This window comes from Physeter macrocephalus, chromosome 14, assembly GCF_002837175.3.
Source record: "Physeter macrocephalus isolate SW-GA chromosome 14, ASM283717v5, whole genome shotgun sequence".
In the NCBI taxonomy this organism is placed as follows: domain Eukaryota; kingdom Metazoa; phylum Chordata; class Mammalia; order Artiodactyla; family Physeteridae; genus Physeter; species Physeter macrocephalus.
Window position 1 is genome coordinate 2216413 of NC_041227.1, and position 15227 is coordinate 2231639.

The window sequence follows — 15227 nt, forward strand, 5'->3', positions numbered from 1 at the left end:
AAAGGCCATGGAGGAAAAAAGCAGATTTGATGAAATCATCCCAAACATCTGAAGTTAATGAGACTCTCTGGATTTAATATGGATTTATCCCCACCTCATTAGTGACAGAGCTTGCCCTAAGTTTTACTGTGCCTGGAGATAAAATGTTGATAGCAGAGTTAGCAAGACCTTTAAAAGCTGTGTTCAGAATATTAGTAAAGTTATTAATAATACCATATACATATTAATAGTGTGAAAGGTTCTTTTACTGTTAATAAATTAAGTAAACATCTGTTTTCCTCATCCTTTAACATGTCAATTTATGCTGTGTGTTTTTACTAAACAACAGTAATACAGGAGCTCCTGCATATAATTTATAAAATAGCAAATATGGGCTAAGTGGTCAGATCTTTTTCTCTGGGGTTTGGGAGCCACTAATCCGGTGACAAGCTTCCCAGCACATCTTTTTAAAAAGCTTCGAAATTTCAGGCCTAGGAAGAGGCGAGCGACTGAGAAGCTGAAGGTGGACCCCCAGGGGCTCCCCAAAGGCCCATCCCTGCCCTGGCACATCCTGCCCTCCTGGGGGAGAGCCCAGCTGCAGATGAAGAGGTGACAATTCCTAATTCTCTGGGACATGCAGACCCCCTGGCTTGAATCCATGGCTGGGGATCCGGGCCAGTGGCTCCGAGCCCGGGGGGGGGGGCAGGCTTTCACAACGGGCCCTGGGGAGGCTGCGGAATGACTGTGGGTGTCAGAGAAGCGAGGGGAGGGGGCTTGAGGCGCTCACAGTCCAGCAGTTGCTGAGGCTTCCAAACTACACAAAAGTTTGATTTGGCCCACACGACGGCTGTTGTGGTTTCTCTGTTTTTTTATTTGAAGCTTCCAACATTTAAAAATGGAAAGATTTCACATAAAAATCTGGATTTGAATCCATTTGAGAAGTTGGTAGATGTGGTGGTTCTGGCTCAAGGATCTGCTGGGGGGAGGAGAGCTGACCGCTCAGATGGAGTCACGTCCACCCTTTGCTGCAGTCCGCACTCCTCCCCAGTGTCTTCCACCCACTCCTGACAGCAGTGTTCAGGTGCAATGTCTCACTTCTGTCCCTCCGTGTCCCCATCAGAGTGGGAACATGAAAGGGCTTTAGAAAGCCAAGTCTCCCAAGGTCCAGGAGAGCACAATCTTTCTTCACGGAGATAACAGCGATTCCCAGAACCGCTTCCCTCACTCGCCCAAGAGAGGCCGGCGGGGTGGGACAGCCTCTGGTGGGGAGTAAATCCTTGAGTTGAGCCTTGACAAGCGAAGAGGAAGACCTCAGGGGAGAGAGGACACATCTGATGGAGGGGGCCTGAGGTCGAAGGTATGGGGGCGGTTCGAGAGGAGAGATGCTCTCCAGGAATTGCTGGCTTCACCTGAGATGCAAGCCTACACCACCTAGGAATCCCTCCAGGTGGAGGGTGACCCATCCCCTTTCTCACATATCTCAGAACGCACCACACCACGTTAGATTAGTAACGATAACAACCACAATGATAATAACAATGCGATTACTTGTATAAGTGTTTTATATTACGATACGATACATGTGATACATGCACATAGACTAATGTTATCAGACCACATTAACACAGTAAGATAGTAACAGTCTTTATGCTGATGATGACGACGACGATGCGGATGGTGATGGCTCACTCTTACTGAGTGCACACTCTGCCTGGTGCATTACGTACCCATCTTACAGGTGAAGTAAGTTCCGTGGACGTGGACCCCAGGCCCATCTTGGCAGTAAGGGTGGAAGCAGCTTACACTGTCGTTATAATGGTCAGCTGCACAATCTCCAGGTCAGACAGCCTAGGTATGAATCCAGGCTCTGCTGCTTCTTAGCTGTGTGACCCTGGGCAAGTTACTTAACCTCTCTGAGCCCAATATTCCTGTTACGTATATTGTAAGAGTATCTACAATATTCTGAACACTGTACGCGCTAATAGTAAAGTGTTGCTTGGACCACTGCCTGGCACGTGCGAGGATTTAATGAACGCTGGCACTGCTGCTGGTGGTGGTGGTGACTGTCGTTATTAATTATTGAGCATTTATCCCTGGCATGATACTTACCTCCATACATGCATTCGCTCATTTAATCCTCACAAGAGCCCAGTGAGCTGCGCTCTTATTCTCCTGATGTGACGGAGGAGTTAAGAGGCCTGGAGTGATTGGGACACACAGCCAGGAAGTCCCTCCAAAACTCGTGCTGGCTCTGCTCTGCCGTGGGGCTTCCTTGCATGACAGCCACGGGGCTGACACCTAACATGGGGCTCGGCTGCAGCAGCTGTTCAGCAAACACCTGCTCAGTGATGGATGTGCTGGGAATGGACCCGGGCTGGGCACTAACTCAGAATCACTTCCATGAGAGCACCCCGTCTCAGGATGCCCCCTTCTGCTGACAATCAAAGCTTCCAGGCTGAATTTTGCCAGTGCCTGGGGGTCGTCCGGATCAGTGAGGCTGGAGGTCGTTCATCCCTGCATCAGATACTGGTAAGGAAGGCCCCCTGGCCCCACACACTGATGGGAGGCCAAGCACTGCTCTGGCTTTTCTCTCGAGGAACACGGGGTCCCCCATCAGGGGAAAAGGAGATGCGGCCGCCCCAGCTGGCTCACGTGAGGCCCAATTAAACAACGCTGTTAATGTCACCAAGACCTCACTGTAGAAAGCAAACAAAGGCCCCCAGGTCAAATAAGATAATAAAAAGAATATTCCTAAGGAGATTCAGTGGGAACTGACTCAAAAAGAAATCAGAAGCAAAATAAATGGCACGAATCACAGACTGGGCCCAGCAGGTGGAAAAGGAGCCTCTCCCCCTCACACTTTCTGTCCTGTTGGTCCTCCAGCGGGTGATGTGGGCAAGCCCAGCCAGGGCCCCGAGCCTCTCCCCCTCACACTTTCTGTCCTGTTGGTCCTCCAGCGGATGATGTGGGCAAGCCCAGCCAGGGCCCCGAGCCTCTCCCCTCACACTTTCTGTCCTGTTGGTCCTCCAGCGGATGATGTGGGCAAGCCCAGCCAGGGCCCCGAGCCTCTCCCCTCACACTTTCTGTCCTGTTGGTCCTCCAGCGGATGATGTGGGCAAGCCCAGCCAGGGCCCCGAGCCTCTCCCAAGGGTGGAAAAGGCCTCTGTACCTTCCTCCCCACTGGGGAGACTTTGTGTTGGTCAACTGGTTATTTCTAAGCCAAGCAACACAGGAAGACAGCGGTGGGGCAAAGTGAGGGCTAATGCATTTGACATTTCTAGAGAAACATTGGGGGGGCTAGTGTTTCTCTAACCCTGCCCCCGACCATGAAATAAATATGCAATATTGAGTTTTTGGTGAGTGCTGTGAGAAACAGTCCCAGGTTCTTTGAAAATGTCAAATTTAACAGCATGGGAAAATGTCTTTTGAATCAGAAGACGGGAGCTCAGGGGAGCTGAATTAACCACAGAGCACAACATTTTACCAAGTAATAGGACCATATTTCCCCTTTATGGGACACTGCTCAGGGCAACACTTAATCTCTGGAGTTTAATGAACTTTTAAAACTACTCAATAAATACTCAAGGCCATGACAAGCACTGTCACAAGATAAATCCAGCCCTACTTCAATGGACTATATCATTTTTGTTATTAAAAAAGGTTAATTTTCATATGCAAGGAACTCAGCTCTTTGGAAAACAACGTCAGTCTCACGTGTTCCATCCCGGCAGCTCCCCGTGAGGGCGCATACTGGGCGGGGCGGCTGCTCCGGAGACTTGCAGGATGGGACCGGCTTCCACGGGGGCTCTGTCACGTCACCACCAACCATCGGGAGCGTGGCCTGGCTGACACTCTGCTGCCAAAGTCCACTCTGGCCAAACGTTAGACTTGCTTGGAAACAGAGAGGCTCTTGTACGGCATCCCCAATTCACATCCTGCAGCACGAGGGTCTCCACCCAAAGTACATCTGCTCGGTAAGGGTCTCGGCAAGGGTGTATTCCAAAGCCCCCCACCGTGAAGCTTAAAGCCGAGCTCACCCTGACCTCACATTCAGACCCTAGAAGGCACCCAAAGCTCCCAGGACAGCCTCCTTGCGTGCCAGGCCTGGGGAAGGCGGGGACTGGCCTGCTCTCCTCACTTTCCTGTTTACCAGGACTATCTCTGTGCACCGCCCACGAAGGGCCGTTTCTTCTGCTGGCTCCTCGTCACTTTCTGCTGGTTGCAGGGAGAGGGAGGGTGCCCAGCAGAAATGAATTCCCCAGACCCTGCAGCCAGGGTGCCTCTCTCTCTCCCGTGGCTCTGTCTACCCGGGGAAGGCCCAGGAGAGCTACCCGATGCAGGTAGGTCAGACGCAGGGACAGACCGTGTCCTACACCGTGACTGCCCGTCCCTCAGGCCTGGAGGAGGGCAATCCACTAGCACAAAAATATCATCTCCCTGTCTTTTACCTAAGGATTATTGTGCTTATGTCCCTGAAGGAGAGAGGAGGGAAGCTGGAACTACTGGCCTTACTACCCAAGCACAGGCACATGCCAGAACTGGGGACGCTCCCACAGGAAACAACACGGGCGGATGTAGAACACACTGCATTGTCTCAGCTCAGACACCCCAGGCCCCGAGCCCCGAGTGCGGGATGGGACTTTCCCTCGAGGCTGTAGGAATGGCGTTTCGAGCGGTGGGGACACTGTCCAGCCCAGACGATGGCCCTTGGTCCAACAGAGTGGCTCGGGGAGTGGATGGGGTCCAGCAGGCGGCCTCTTGCCCTGGCTGATTGGCACCTGTGATGCTGCAGGTGTCAGCTGAGTGTGTTCTGCCCGCACCCCAGCCCACCTGCTTCTGGGCCCCCCCCGATCCCTAAATGACGCTGGTTCTGTCCGTTTGGGTGAATTACCGCTTTCTGAGGCTCACATACGTGGCAGGTCAGAGTGGGCACATCTCAAGGGAGTTTTCTGGCACATGCTTTGAGCCTCCCCGGGCTCTGAGGCCCGAGGGCAAGTGCAGAGACTCCCCTGCAGGACAAGGCCAGCCGGCAGGTGGCTGTGGGCAGAGAGCTCCTGAGACTCCCGGCTGCTTCACTCCCAGCTCACTGCAGTTAATAACACCTCTCTAATAAGTAATTTTTAATTACAAAATGATTTCAGAGAATTTGGAAAACTGACACAATGAAAAAGAAGAAACGATCTCGTGACCTAGAATGGGGCTTCTCCAAGCTGGCGCTGCCGACATGCTGGCTGACCCTTGGCTGTGGTGGGCCGTCCCGTGCACTGCAGGACATTTAGCAGCATCCCTGGCCCCCACCCCTGGATGTCCGCAGCAACTCTCCCCCGCTCCCCGATTTGTGACAATCAAAAATGTCTCCAGATGTGGCCCAGCTGGGACGCCCTGACCTACGCAACCACTCTAACACGCTGGCCAGCACTCCTCCCATCTTCGCTCTACACATTAATCAAATCATATCAAATCAAATACTCATTCAACAGGTATTTGTGAAGCACCTACTATGTGCCGGGCATTGGAATGAGATATGAGAGACACTGTGGTGAGAAAGACAAGCTCACTTTTTTAAGGGAACAAACAGATATTTACATGCTGCCCCAAGCGCTAGCAAGTGCTCCCTGGGAAACACACGGGGCCATGGGATAACGAGTATCTGGGGCGAGACCCCACCGAGGAAGGTGGAAAAGCCAATGCTGCACCACGAGGGGGAGCCAGCCAGAGAGAGGGGGAGAGGAAGCCCAGGCCTGCCTCCACCCTCTGTCTTCCTTGCTGAAAGCCACACTCAGAGCACAGTCACAACCTGGCCGGGGCCATGGCTCACACTCTGCCTTCCCTGGGAACAACTTTTGGTTATTTTCTTTCTCCGAAAACAGAAACAAACGCTGCCACCAAAACACACCTCCATCCGTTTACCAAACATATCAGAAAGCTTTTAAAGTATGTCCCTGACTCAACACTCCTACTACTTAAAATATCTCCTGAGGGCAGAGAAATTCAAATGTAAAAAGATTTAACTTCAAGGCTCTTTATCCCAAAGCTGTTTATAATTGTGAAAAATTGAAAATATAAAGGATTAGTTAAATATAGGATGTTGTACTCACACCACAGCATAATTAAAGTTATGTTTTGGTATAATTTGTTTTTATGAAACTGCTTCAGGAGATGCTGTTAAATGAGAAAAAGCAGACCATACAAGAGTAAAATGGGTCTCCTGTGTGTGTGTGTGTGTGTGTGTTTATATACACGCAACCTCCATCTATTGTCATGCTGTCCATGATATATTCAAAAATCAAGTTGTAGCACAGTATGTAGTAAATCTATTTGTGTTAAAAAATAACAAGAAGGTAGAAAAATGGTCAGAAGAGATAACTAGGAGTGTCATAAGTAACACATATGTTGCTAAGTACATGAGGAGATGGTAAACCATGTTTGCTGTCAATAATATGTAAATCAGAGGTCACAATATCATCCTGGACCCGTCCCAGTGCACAAATTAAGCAGCTGGGCATTGCCACATGTGACGGGGGTGTGAGGACCAGGCTCCTTGGCTGGGACTCATGGGAGTTATTTACACTTTGGAGAGTAATCGGGCATGATCACGACGTGTGGAACATTCGAATTCCTCAGCCTCTACAGCCTCTACTCAAGGGAGAGAAACTCACCGATGTGTCCATGGAAACGTGGACCACACCCTGAAGTCCACACACGCGGGTGTGGACAAACTGTGGGACTCACATAACAGAGTGTTAGATGGTGGTCAAAAGGTACACCTTCTGACCCTTACCAAAATAATTTTGAGGGAAAAACACTTAGTGCCCAAAAATTACATACAAAGATGCCCATTTATTAAAATTAAAATAACCAAAACCAAGGAATATATACTTCTCAGTGAAACATTCGGATGTGATAAAACCATATTAGAAGGCAAACTGGGAACAGAAGATAGCGTGACGTAGGACAGTGGTTCCCTGGCAGGGGAGGTGAGGGGCGGGGCAGTGGGAGGCGGGGATAGCGTATGGGGGAGGGGTCATGAAGGTGGGTGCAAACGCTATGTTCTTGTTTTAGGGGGTTACTACTAAAAATGAATTTATAGAAATGAGAATGTGCCATGAGTCAAGTGTTAGGATTAATTTACTGGCATACTTGATTTAATTTACGTACCAGCTAGAATGGGGTGTCTGCTCTATCAGTGGGGTGTACTAGCAGGCTTGGAGATGCAATGAGGGACGTGCATCTTTCACCTTCAATCATTCTGACCTGCAAGGTTTTTCCTTTTCTTCTAACCACGGGTATATTTTCCTTTTATCATTCTTTTTTTTTTTTTTTTTTTTCGGGACGCGGGGCCCTCACTGCCGTCCCGTTGCGGAGCACAGGCTCCGGACGCGCAGGCTCAGCCGGTCCGCGGCCGGGCGTTGCGGAGCACAGGCTCCGGACGCGCAGGCTCGGCGGCCACGGCTCACGGGCCCAGCCGCTCCGCAGCATGTGGGATCTTCCCGGACCGGGGCACGAACCCGTGTCCCCTGCGTCGGCAGGCGGACTCTCAACCACCACGCCACCAGGGAAGCCCTATCATTCTTTTTAACAAAATGGCAAAATTTAAAAAGAATCCCACCCAAATCAGAGGATGGAAAATCAGTCACAGGAGGGCTGAGTGGGTTCTGCCCCTCTCAGGTCACACGGGGGGGGACTGCCAGGACGGCTAGTGCTCCCTCCTCTGGGTACCACGGGCCACACCTGGTCGCCCTGGAAGGTCCAGCTTTGACCTCTTCCAAGAAGCCCTTTGGTGCCTGCAGTTCAAAAATCAAGTTTCCTGAAGACACAAATATCAAGGTCGGCAGCTACCGTTTATTGACTTGAGCTCTTGTCACGTGCCAGGCTCCGTGCTGAGCACTTCGGCAAAGCTCCCTCCTTCGACCCCGACAGCAATCTGGGAGCACACGCACCGTCCCTGGGGGGAAGTTAAGCATTTCGGAGGTGGAAGAATCTGTCCAAGCCCCTGCATAATGGCAGAGCCAGGGAACCCGGGCCCCCGTGACCTCACAGCACCACCCTCTCTTGTCTGCCCATCGGAGACCTCAAGACCCTCCCTCCCTCGTTGCTCCCCCAAAGGCATGAGCGCTTAGCGTAGGCTCAGCGCATGCCAGGACCGCAGCAGGAGGGCTGGTGGGAGAACAAAGTGAGCTGGAAGGCAGGTCGGAAGGGATTATTTAGAATGTTGTGCAGAGACAAAGGGTCGGACAGAACGTCAGGAGGCATGGGGTGGTGGAAGAGGGAGAAGCTGTAAGACATCTGGACACGAGTTCAAGGAGACTCGCGGGACCCCCAGGTCCCCAGCTCACTGGCCAGCTCCTGGAACTAGGGCAACAAACTGACCCCCGGCCCCTTGCGGGCGTGGGGCTTCTCCATCCCTGGATGGGGCCTGGATGAGATGCCACCTCTTCAGCAGCCCTACCCAGGCCACCTGTGGCTCGGTTCTGACCCAGTTTCCACGCTGTGGAGTGACCCTGACTCCAGCCTCACGTTTCTGCCTGTGTCAGTCCTGAAAACCCCTCCACTGGGCCCAATGTCCCTACTTTGGGCCACACAGTGGAACTAATGGTGTCCCCTCAAAAGATACATCATGTCTGGACGCTGTGAATGTGACCTTATTTGGAAAAGGGGTCTCTGCAGGTGTGATCAAGCTAAGGATCATCCTGACTGGGGTGGGCCCTAAGTCCAGCGACAAGCATCCTTATAAGAAGACAGAAGATAGGACACAGAGGCCATGTGACGACGAAGGCAGAGCTTGGAGGGATGTGGCCACAGGCCAAGGATGCCTGGGGCCACCAGAGCTGGAAGAGGCAGGAAGGACCCTCCGCTAGACGTTCAGAGGAAGCTGGCCCTGCCGGCACCTCGGTTTCAGACTTCTGGCCTCCAGAATGGTGAGAGGATACACTTTTGTTCTAAGCCGCCCAGTTGTGATAATTCGTTATGACCCCAGGAAACCAAAACCACTGTCACGCCCTCTGCCTTTTTAGGGGGGTGGCGAAGGAGACCCTGGTAACCTGCTCACGGGGACGTCCATGCCCGGGGCTGGCTCCTTCCACATCAGGGTCTCCTGTCTGTGTGCTCACATGCACCCCCTTCAGAGCCTGCGCCTCTCCTTCTTATCATCCTGATGAAAAAGGGACCCCACGCCCCACCCCTGGTCTTTACATAGTAAGTTAGCACCACCAAGCTTGAAAATCCCATTCAGCATCTAGAGAGCTAACGAGCAGCAAGTGAAATCTTTTCTAGTTCTCATTTCTTATTTTTACATGTGAGCCTCGAATTAAATGAAGGATTTGGGCAGAGGTAGCAGGTATCCCTTCTATTAGACATTTCTGCTGATAGCGGTGATGTTTTCAAATAATTCTCTGAAAGACATTTTCTGATTGAGGTTTCTCCCTTTACTTGATTATGTAAAAATCAGATTGGGAGAAAAAAAAAGAAGTAAGTAACTCACATTCCTTTGAGTGGGCAGGTGGGTGGCTCAAATTTTCAAAGTGGGACTTTCCAAGGTCCAGGCCCTACTGATTCTGTCGGATTCCTCCTTAGTAACGATGTCACTTTGTTCTGAGCTTCGAGCTAGCTGGTGGGGGGCAGCGGGGGAGTGGAGCACACTCTTCCCTCATTTCTCCTCCTCTAAAACTAAAGAATCTTCTACGTGGATGTTTTTGTTTATCGTCAACTGCTGGGTTATGTGAGATGGACTAATTATTTCCGCAGGGTCTAAAACAAGCCCAGAGTAATTGTTATAAACTTCTGCATTTGCTTTCTCCCGAAGAACGTATTTTTCTCCCTTAAATTTCAAAGCCCAAGTTCCTGATTGGGCCCTGGTGATATCATCTATAAAATGAGCAGGATCTCATATCGAGTGTCACTCACAAATGTCCTAGTGCCCTTTCAGGGCGAAACCCTCGTGGCTCCTTCAAAGGACACATTAGGGAGAGCTCAGGCATCAGGAAGCTCATCCGGAGGTGGTGGTGCGGGCACTGGGAGAGCAGGACCCCCGCCCCCCTCCACATTTAGGATGCTCCATCCTGAGGTCTGCCCAAGCTTCCCCTTGCAGAGCACCATTCTGAATTTCCATCTGCCGCTTTCAGATGGTGGCGATGTCATTCGGCATGGCTTGTAGCTTTCAAATATTTGCTAGATTATAAAAGGTTAAAAAGTGTTCTCATTACATACACATTTGCCCACGTCCTTCCCTCCTCTGGGTGAGTGTTGCTGGTGGCTTCTGAAGCAGGCGCAGCAGGGAGAACTCTGAAGGAGCCCTGATGCCATCTTTCTTTGTAGAACCCCAAACTTCTCCTTGGCCAAAGCTATGATAGGCCCCACGCCCCCTTTTCTCACCATTAGACATCTCCCAGTTGTAAAAAGCATGCCCATATTGAGCCATTTAACAGTTCATATGGTCTTTAAAATGCATGTCGTGTGACGGTGGATCTGGATTTGTGAATGACAGCTTTTTATTAGAACTGCCCTTCCATCTTCCGGAAAGACCGCATCTTCCTGTCTTTGCAACTTGCCAACAACATCTTAAGGGATCCAGGGAGGGGTGTACGCGGGTGGGAGGTGGCAAAGGAGAAGGAGAGTCTGCAAAGAGGAGCCCCTGAACCTTGTGAGTTTATGCAAAACGGACAGTGCATCTGTCCACAGACACGGCGTCTGTGAGAGGATCACAACTCCATGAAGACGTGGCCCAGGACAGGAGGCAAGGGAGAGGGTGTGATTCATCCATACGGTGTCCGTTCAACCACTAGGCAGCAATAAAGGTATTAATTTAGCCACAAACACTGAAATGTGTACAGTAAGATGGATTTTTTTAACAGTTCAGTGTGGCATAACCTTAACGCTGTACATTAAAATCATTCATTACAATGAATAAATAGCTTAATGAGATCGGAAGAATTGAGCAGTCTCCCCGTAAATGTGTGATGAGGTGAAGCAGGCGATGGCTGTCACTGAATATAAATTATGCAAAAATAATACCCTTAATACCTTCTCTCCAGGTGCCTTGTTGCTTTTGTTGACTATTCAAAGGGACGGCTTCCCAGGACAATATCAAATTAGTCTGTGTAATAAAAAAAAGTCTGCCACAAAATTATCTACGCCATCCTTATCTGCATGACTCTCCACTTTAAACAAAGGCCAATTATCGTCTGATTTTCTTTGACTGATTGTCTCGGCTCTCAGCAATGCTACCTGAAGCGATTCTTCTTCTTGTTTTATATTCCTGAAGTTGACCCTTCACTTCTAAAACTTGCAGTGGGACTTAAGCAAAGACTGTTCCAGCACAGGGGCGGTGAGCAGAGTTGGTTCAACAGTCAGAACGGGAAAGAATGTCACTGCAATTTTTCTATTGCTCCTTAGAAGGATCCTTAGTCAAATCAGTGCATTTTAATGAGGCATTTGAATATCCTTTTTTTTTTTAAAGTAGGACCATCCCTCTCCTTCATTTTAGGTTGCAAAAAGTGATAGTTATACTGTAAACTGCAGGGAGGGACAGGGTATTTAGATACCAGCCATAAAAGCACCTCCACCAGTGTCTTCTCCCTCGGGGAGAGGAGGTTCCGAATTTGCTTAATGGCCTTCAGGATTTTCCTACGCTGGACTAACTTTGATAACTATAAAAATCATGGATGTATTGTAACTATTCTGTCCTGCTTGGTATTTGGGAGAAGGGCAGGAATACTTTGCATGGCTGACTGCCAGTTAAGGTAGCTCTGTCCTGTGGGCTTGCCCATCAGGGGCTGAGACAGCAGAGCTCTTCCTGGAGCCACGGAGACCCAGCTGAGGGGCTCACTCCGAAACCACATGTGTGTTCCACATCTGATCTCCAGACCCTCCCAAGGAGCAGATCCTGAAACGCACTATGTTCTAAGCTCCAGCTTTAATCTATCAAAAGGAAGCACCCCGCCATGCCACAGGCAGGCGAGATGGTGCAGCCCAGCATCCGTATCACCTACTAATTTTCTGTCACCCTACCTGGCATTCTCAAACTCCCCTTTCATAAGTAAAAAAACCCCAAAAAACCCTGGGGTCAGGATGGTGAAGACTTTACTTAAAGTCACACAGCTATGACACGGGGGCCTGGGATGTAAACACACATCTCTCTGACTTGAAATTAAGCCCTCGAAAGAAAACTACGCCTCCAATATGAGGACTGTACCAATTGTCAGCTTCTTGCTTGTGATGTTGTACTAGAGTCATGGGACAGGTTACAGGTAGGGGAAACTGGGTAAAGGGACGTTTCTGTACTATCTTTGCAACTTCCCTGTAAATCTGTAATTACTTCAAAGTAAAAGTTTATCAGTTATGCTAAGCCATCTTTTATCCCTCTATCCAAAACTACATATGGTGGGCTGAATGACGCTCCCTCCCCAAAAGATACGTCCATGTCAAGCCCTGGAAACTGTGTATGTCACCTTATTTAGAAAAAGAAAGTTTGCAGACGCGATTCAGAATCTGGAGATAAAGAGAATATCCTGGATTATCTGGTTGGGCCCCAAATCCAGTGACAAGGATTCTTATAAGAGACACACAGAGGAGAGAAGCCCTGTGGAGACGGCGGCAGAGCTTGGAGGAATGCAGCCACAAGCCCAGGGACGCCTGGAGCCCCAGAAGCTGGAAGAGGCAGGAAGGACCCTCCCCCAGAGCCTGCAGGTGCACAACCCTGCCCACACCTTGTTACAGCAGCCTCAGGAACCTAGTCCACTGTACGTTCAAACTTTTCAAGGAAGGAAATCTGTAGCCCAATGAAACTTGTAAAACCATTTTCCCCAAACATGTTCATTCAGATCAAGCAAAACCAACACAATATTAAGAACTAAAAGGACAGAGCGGTCACAGTATTGCTTACATATGGGGACACAAGGAGGGACCCTTGACCTGCCCACCCACTCTTTACGGGGTCCCTGCTGACCGCTCTTCAGCCATAGTCCTAGGAGTCGACCCAGTGAGGTCCAGACCTGTGTGCGGCACCACCTTAAGAAGTCAGACGGGGAGGGATGGTAGCGCCATTTACAGGGCGCTGAAGGGTTGCCTTAAACCTTAAACCGTGATTCCTACGTCATAACAGCCTAGGAGCTTCTGGTTCTGAAAGGGACACGAAATGAGCTTAACATGGAATCGTTTCCGAGAATTCGGTGCACGCCCTTTGGACCTGATTAAAGACTCTGAGGTTTGGAAGCGACGGAGGTCAGTTGGTTACGGAAAGCCATTGGCAGGCGGTTTTGTTTCAGATATGAGCTGAGAGGAGAAAGACCAGCTTCCCTTCCTTCCAGACAGAAGCTCCAAAGGCTCTTAGAATTCGCATGAGGTCAGTCTTACTCAAAGCTCCCAGGGGCATCGGGGCTTTGGGACGGGGATGGGTTCCGTCCCTACATGCACTGAGGTGGCTAAAGCAGCAAGGTCCCCACCTGGGCAGGGTGGGAGGGCCCCTGGGCCCAGTACCATCCAGAGCATCCCAAACACCCCCTAGAGTCAATGACACTTCAAGTTCACCTTAACCATCACTTCTCATCAAAGTGGTACTCCGCAAAGTCTTGGTGCCGGAGGGTTTCACACTGAGGCCAGGGGTGCAAGTGAGAGAGACAGGGACAGAAGGGTAGAGGCCACCCAACAACTCGGCCATCCACTGACACACACGGGACCGGACCCTCTGGACCTGCCAGAACCCAGGAGTCCCCACCCACGGCATTCTCTAAAGGAAGCGGGAAAAGCAGAAGCGGCCACCCGAGCTCCTCGGTGAACAGGCCACAAGAGACGGCCACGCTCCCCACGCTCCCTGCTCCGTTTTAGATCAAGCCACAAAGCCTTCAATAATTACAGAGCGCTGCTTGCAAAATATGTCACCAGCCGTCCCTTCCAAATCCCCAGTTACCCTGGCAACGCAGACATGAACGACAGCAGCCGCCCGTCACATACTGGTGGTGGGCGCACGTTCGTGTTTTGATCGTCCTACGGCTCCGAGCTTGCCTGACTAGTGTTCCCGGGTGGGGATGAAGGAGGCGGCCCTACAGGCAGGAGAAGCGGGCTTTGACTCAGGAAACACGTCCTTCTGTGGGGACCACCCAGGAAGCTGGTGGGACCAGGATACCTGCCAAGGGAACCTTCTGGGAGGAGGGGCCGTGTGGGGATGCCTCACGCCGCCTGCGGTCCTGGCTTGGCGCACAAATCTGTGTGACTCGGAGAAGTTTCGCCACACCCCCGAGCCTGTGTCCTTCACCTGTGCCGGGGAAATCTCAGCACCCCTCCCGGGGCTGGCCGGAGGGTCCGTGCTGGTCCCACAGAAAGGAGGGCCCACGCGAACCACAGGGGCAAGAACACACAGGAAGCGGCTGTTCCAGGGCAGGCCCTCCCCGCACGGCTAATCTGAACTCTGCCCGGGGAGGCATCGCCCATGCTCACCACGCCCAAGTCCATGCATGGCTCCCGCCCCTACCCCCTGGATCTCGCCCGCTCGCTCTGCTGGCCCCAGGCTCGTCCAGCCTCCACACCTGCGCTGGGGCCGTTTCTCCAACCTGGGCAAGCTGGCCCCCCTCCTAGTCCCGGTCTGAGCCTCGCTCTCTCCAGGAAGATGATCCCCGCTACTCTGGCCCTCCCTCCCCCGAGGCCTTTTCTAACAGCACTCGCGTTCCACACCACAGAATTCCAGGGTGATTCATCCTCGTGGCCACTTTCTCACGGATTCTATGCTCACCTCACCAACACCAGTGGGGTGCAGACAACAGAACCTCACCACCCACTCTACCATCTTCACCACCAACACACAACAACAGCCGCCACCTGGACCACAATCTCTACCACATTACCACCACCAGCACCATCATCAACACCATGCGACCACATAACCACCAGCACCATCACACAATCACCACCATCACCAATCCCATCTCTACCACAGGGACCACCACCATCACCTCCACTATGAACTATGGCCCCCCCCACCAGCCCAGAACCAGTTCTATCACCTCCAATACTGTGGTCCTCACCACCACCATCACCTTCATCACCACCAGCATGACAACCACCACCGTAATGGTCACCACCATCACCCAGCACCATCTCTGCCACAAGGACCACCAGCACCATCTAAGTCTACTGACCACTTAATAGATGCCAAGCATTCTTTTAAGTACCAGCCTTATAAAAACGCTGTGAGGTGGGTATTTTTACCCCATTTTACAGCTGAGAGAACAGAGACCCAGACAACTGAAGTAACTTGT

General features: G+C 51.1%; 1 protein-coding gene across 4 annotated transcripts in view; it reads right to left on the reverse strand.

Annotated features, from left to right (window-relative positions):
- The window catches only part of CDH4 (cadherin 4), a 557331-nt gene that overhangs the window by 467455 nt on the left and 74649 nt on the right, over positions 1-15227 (reverse strand). The gene's annotated exons all lie outside the window — the stretch shown is intronic.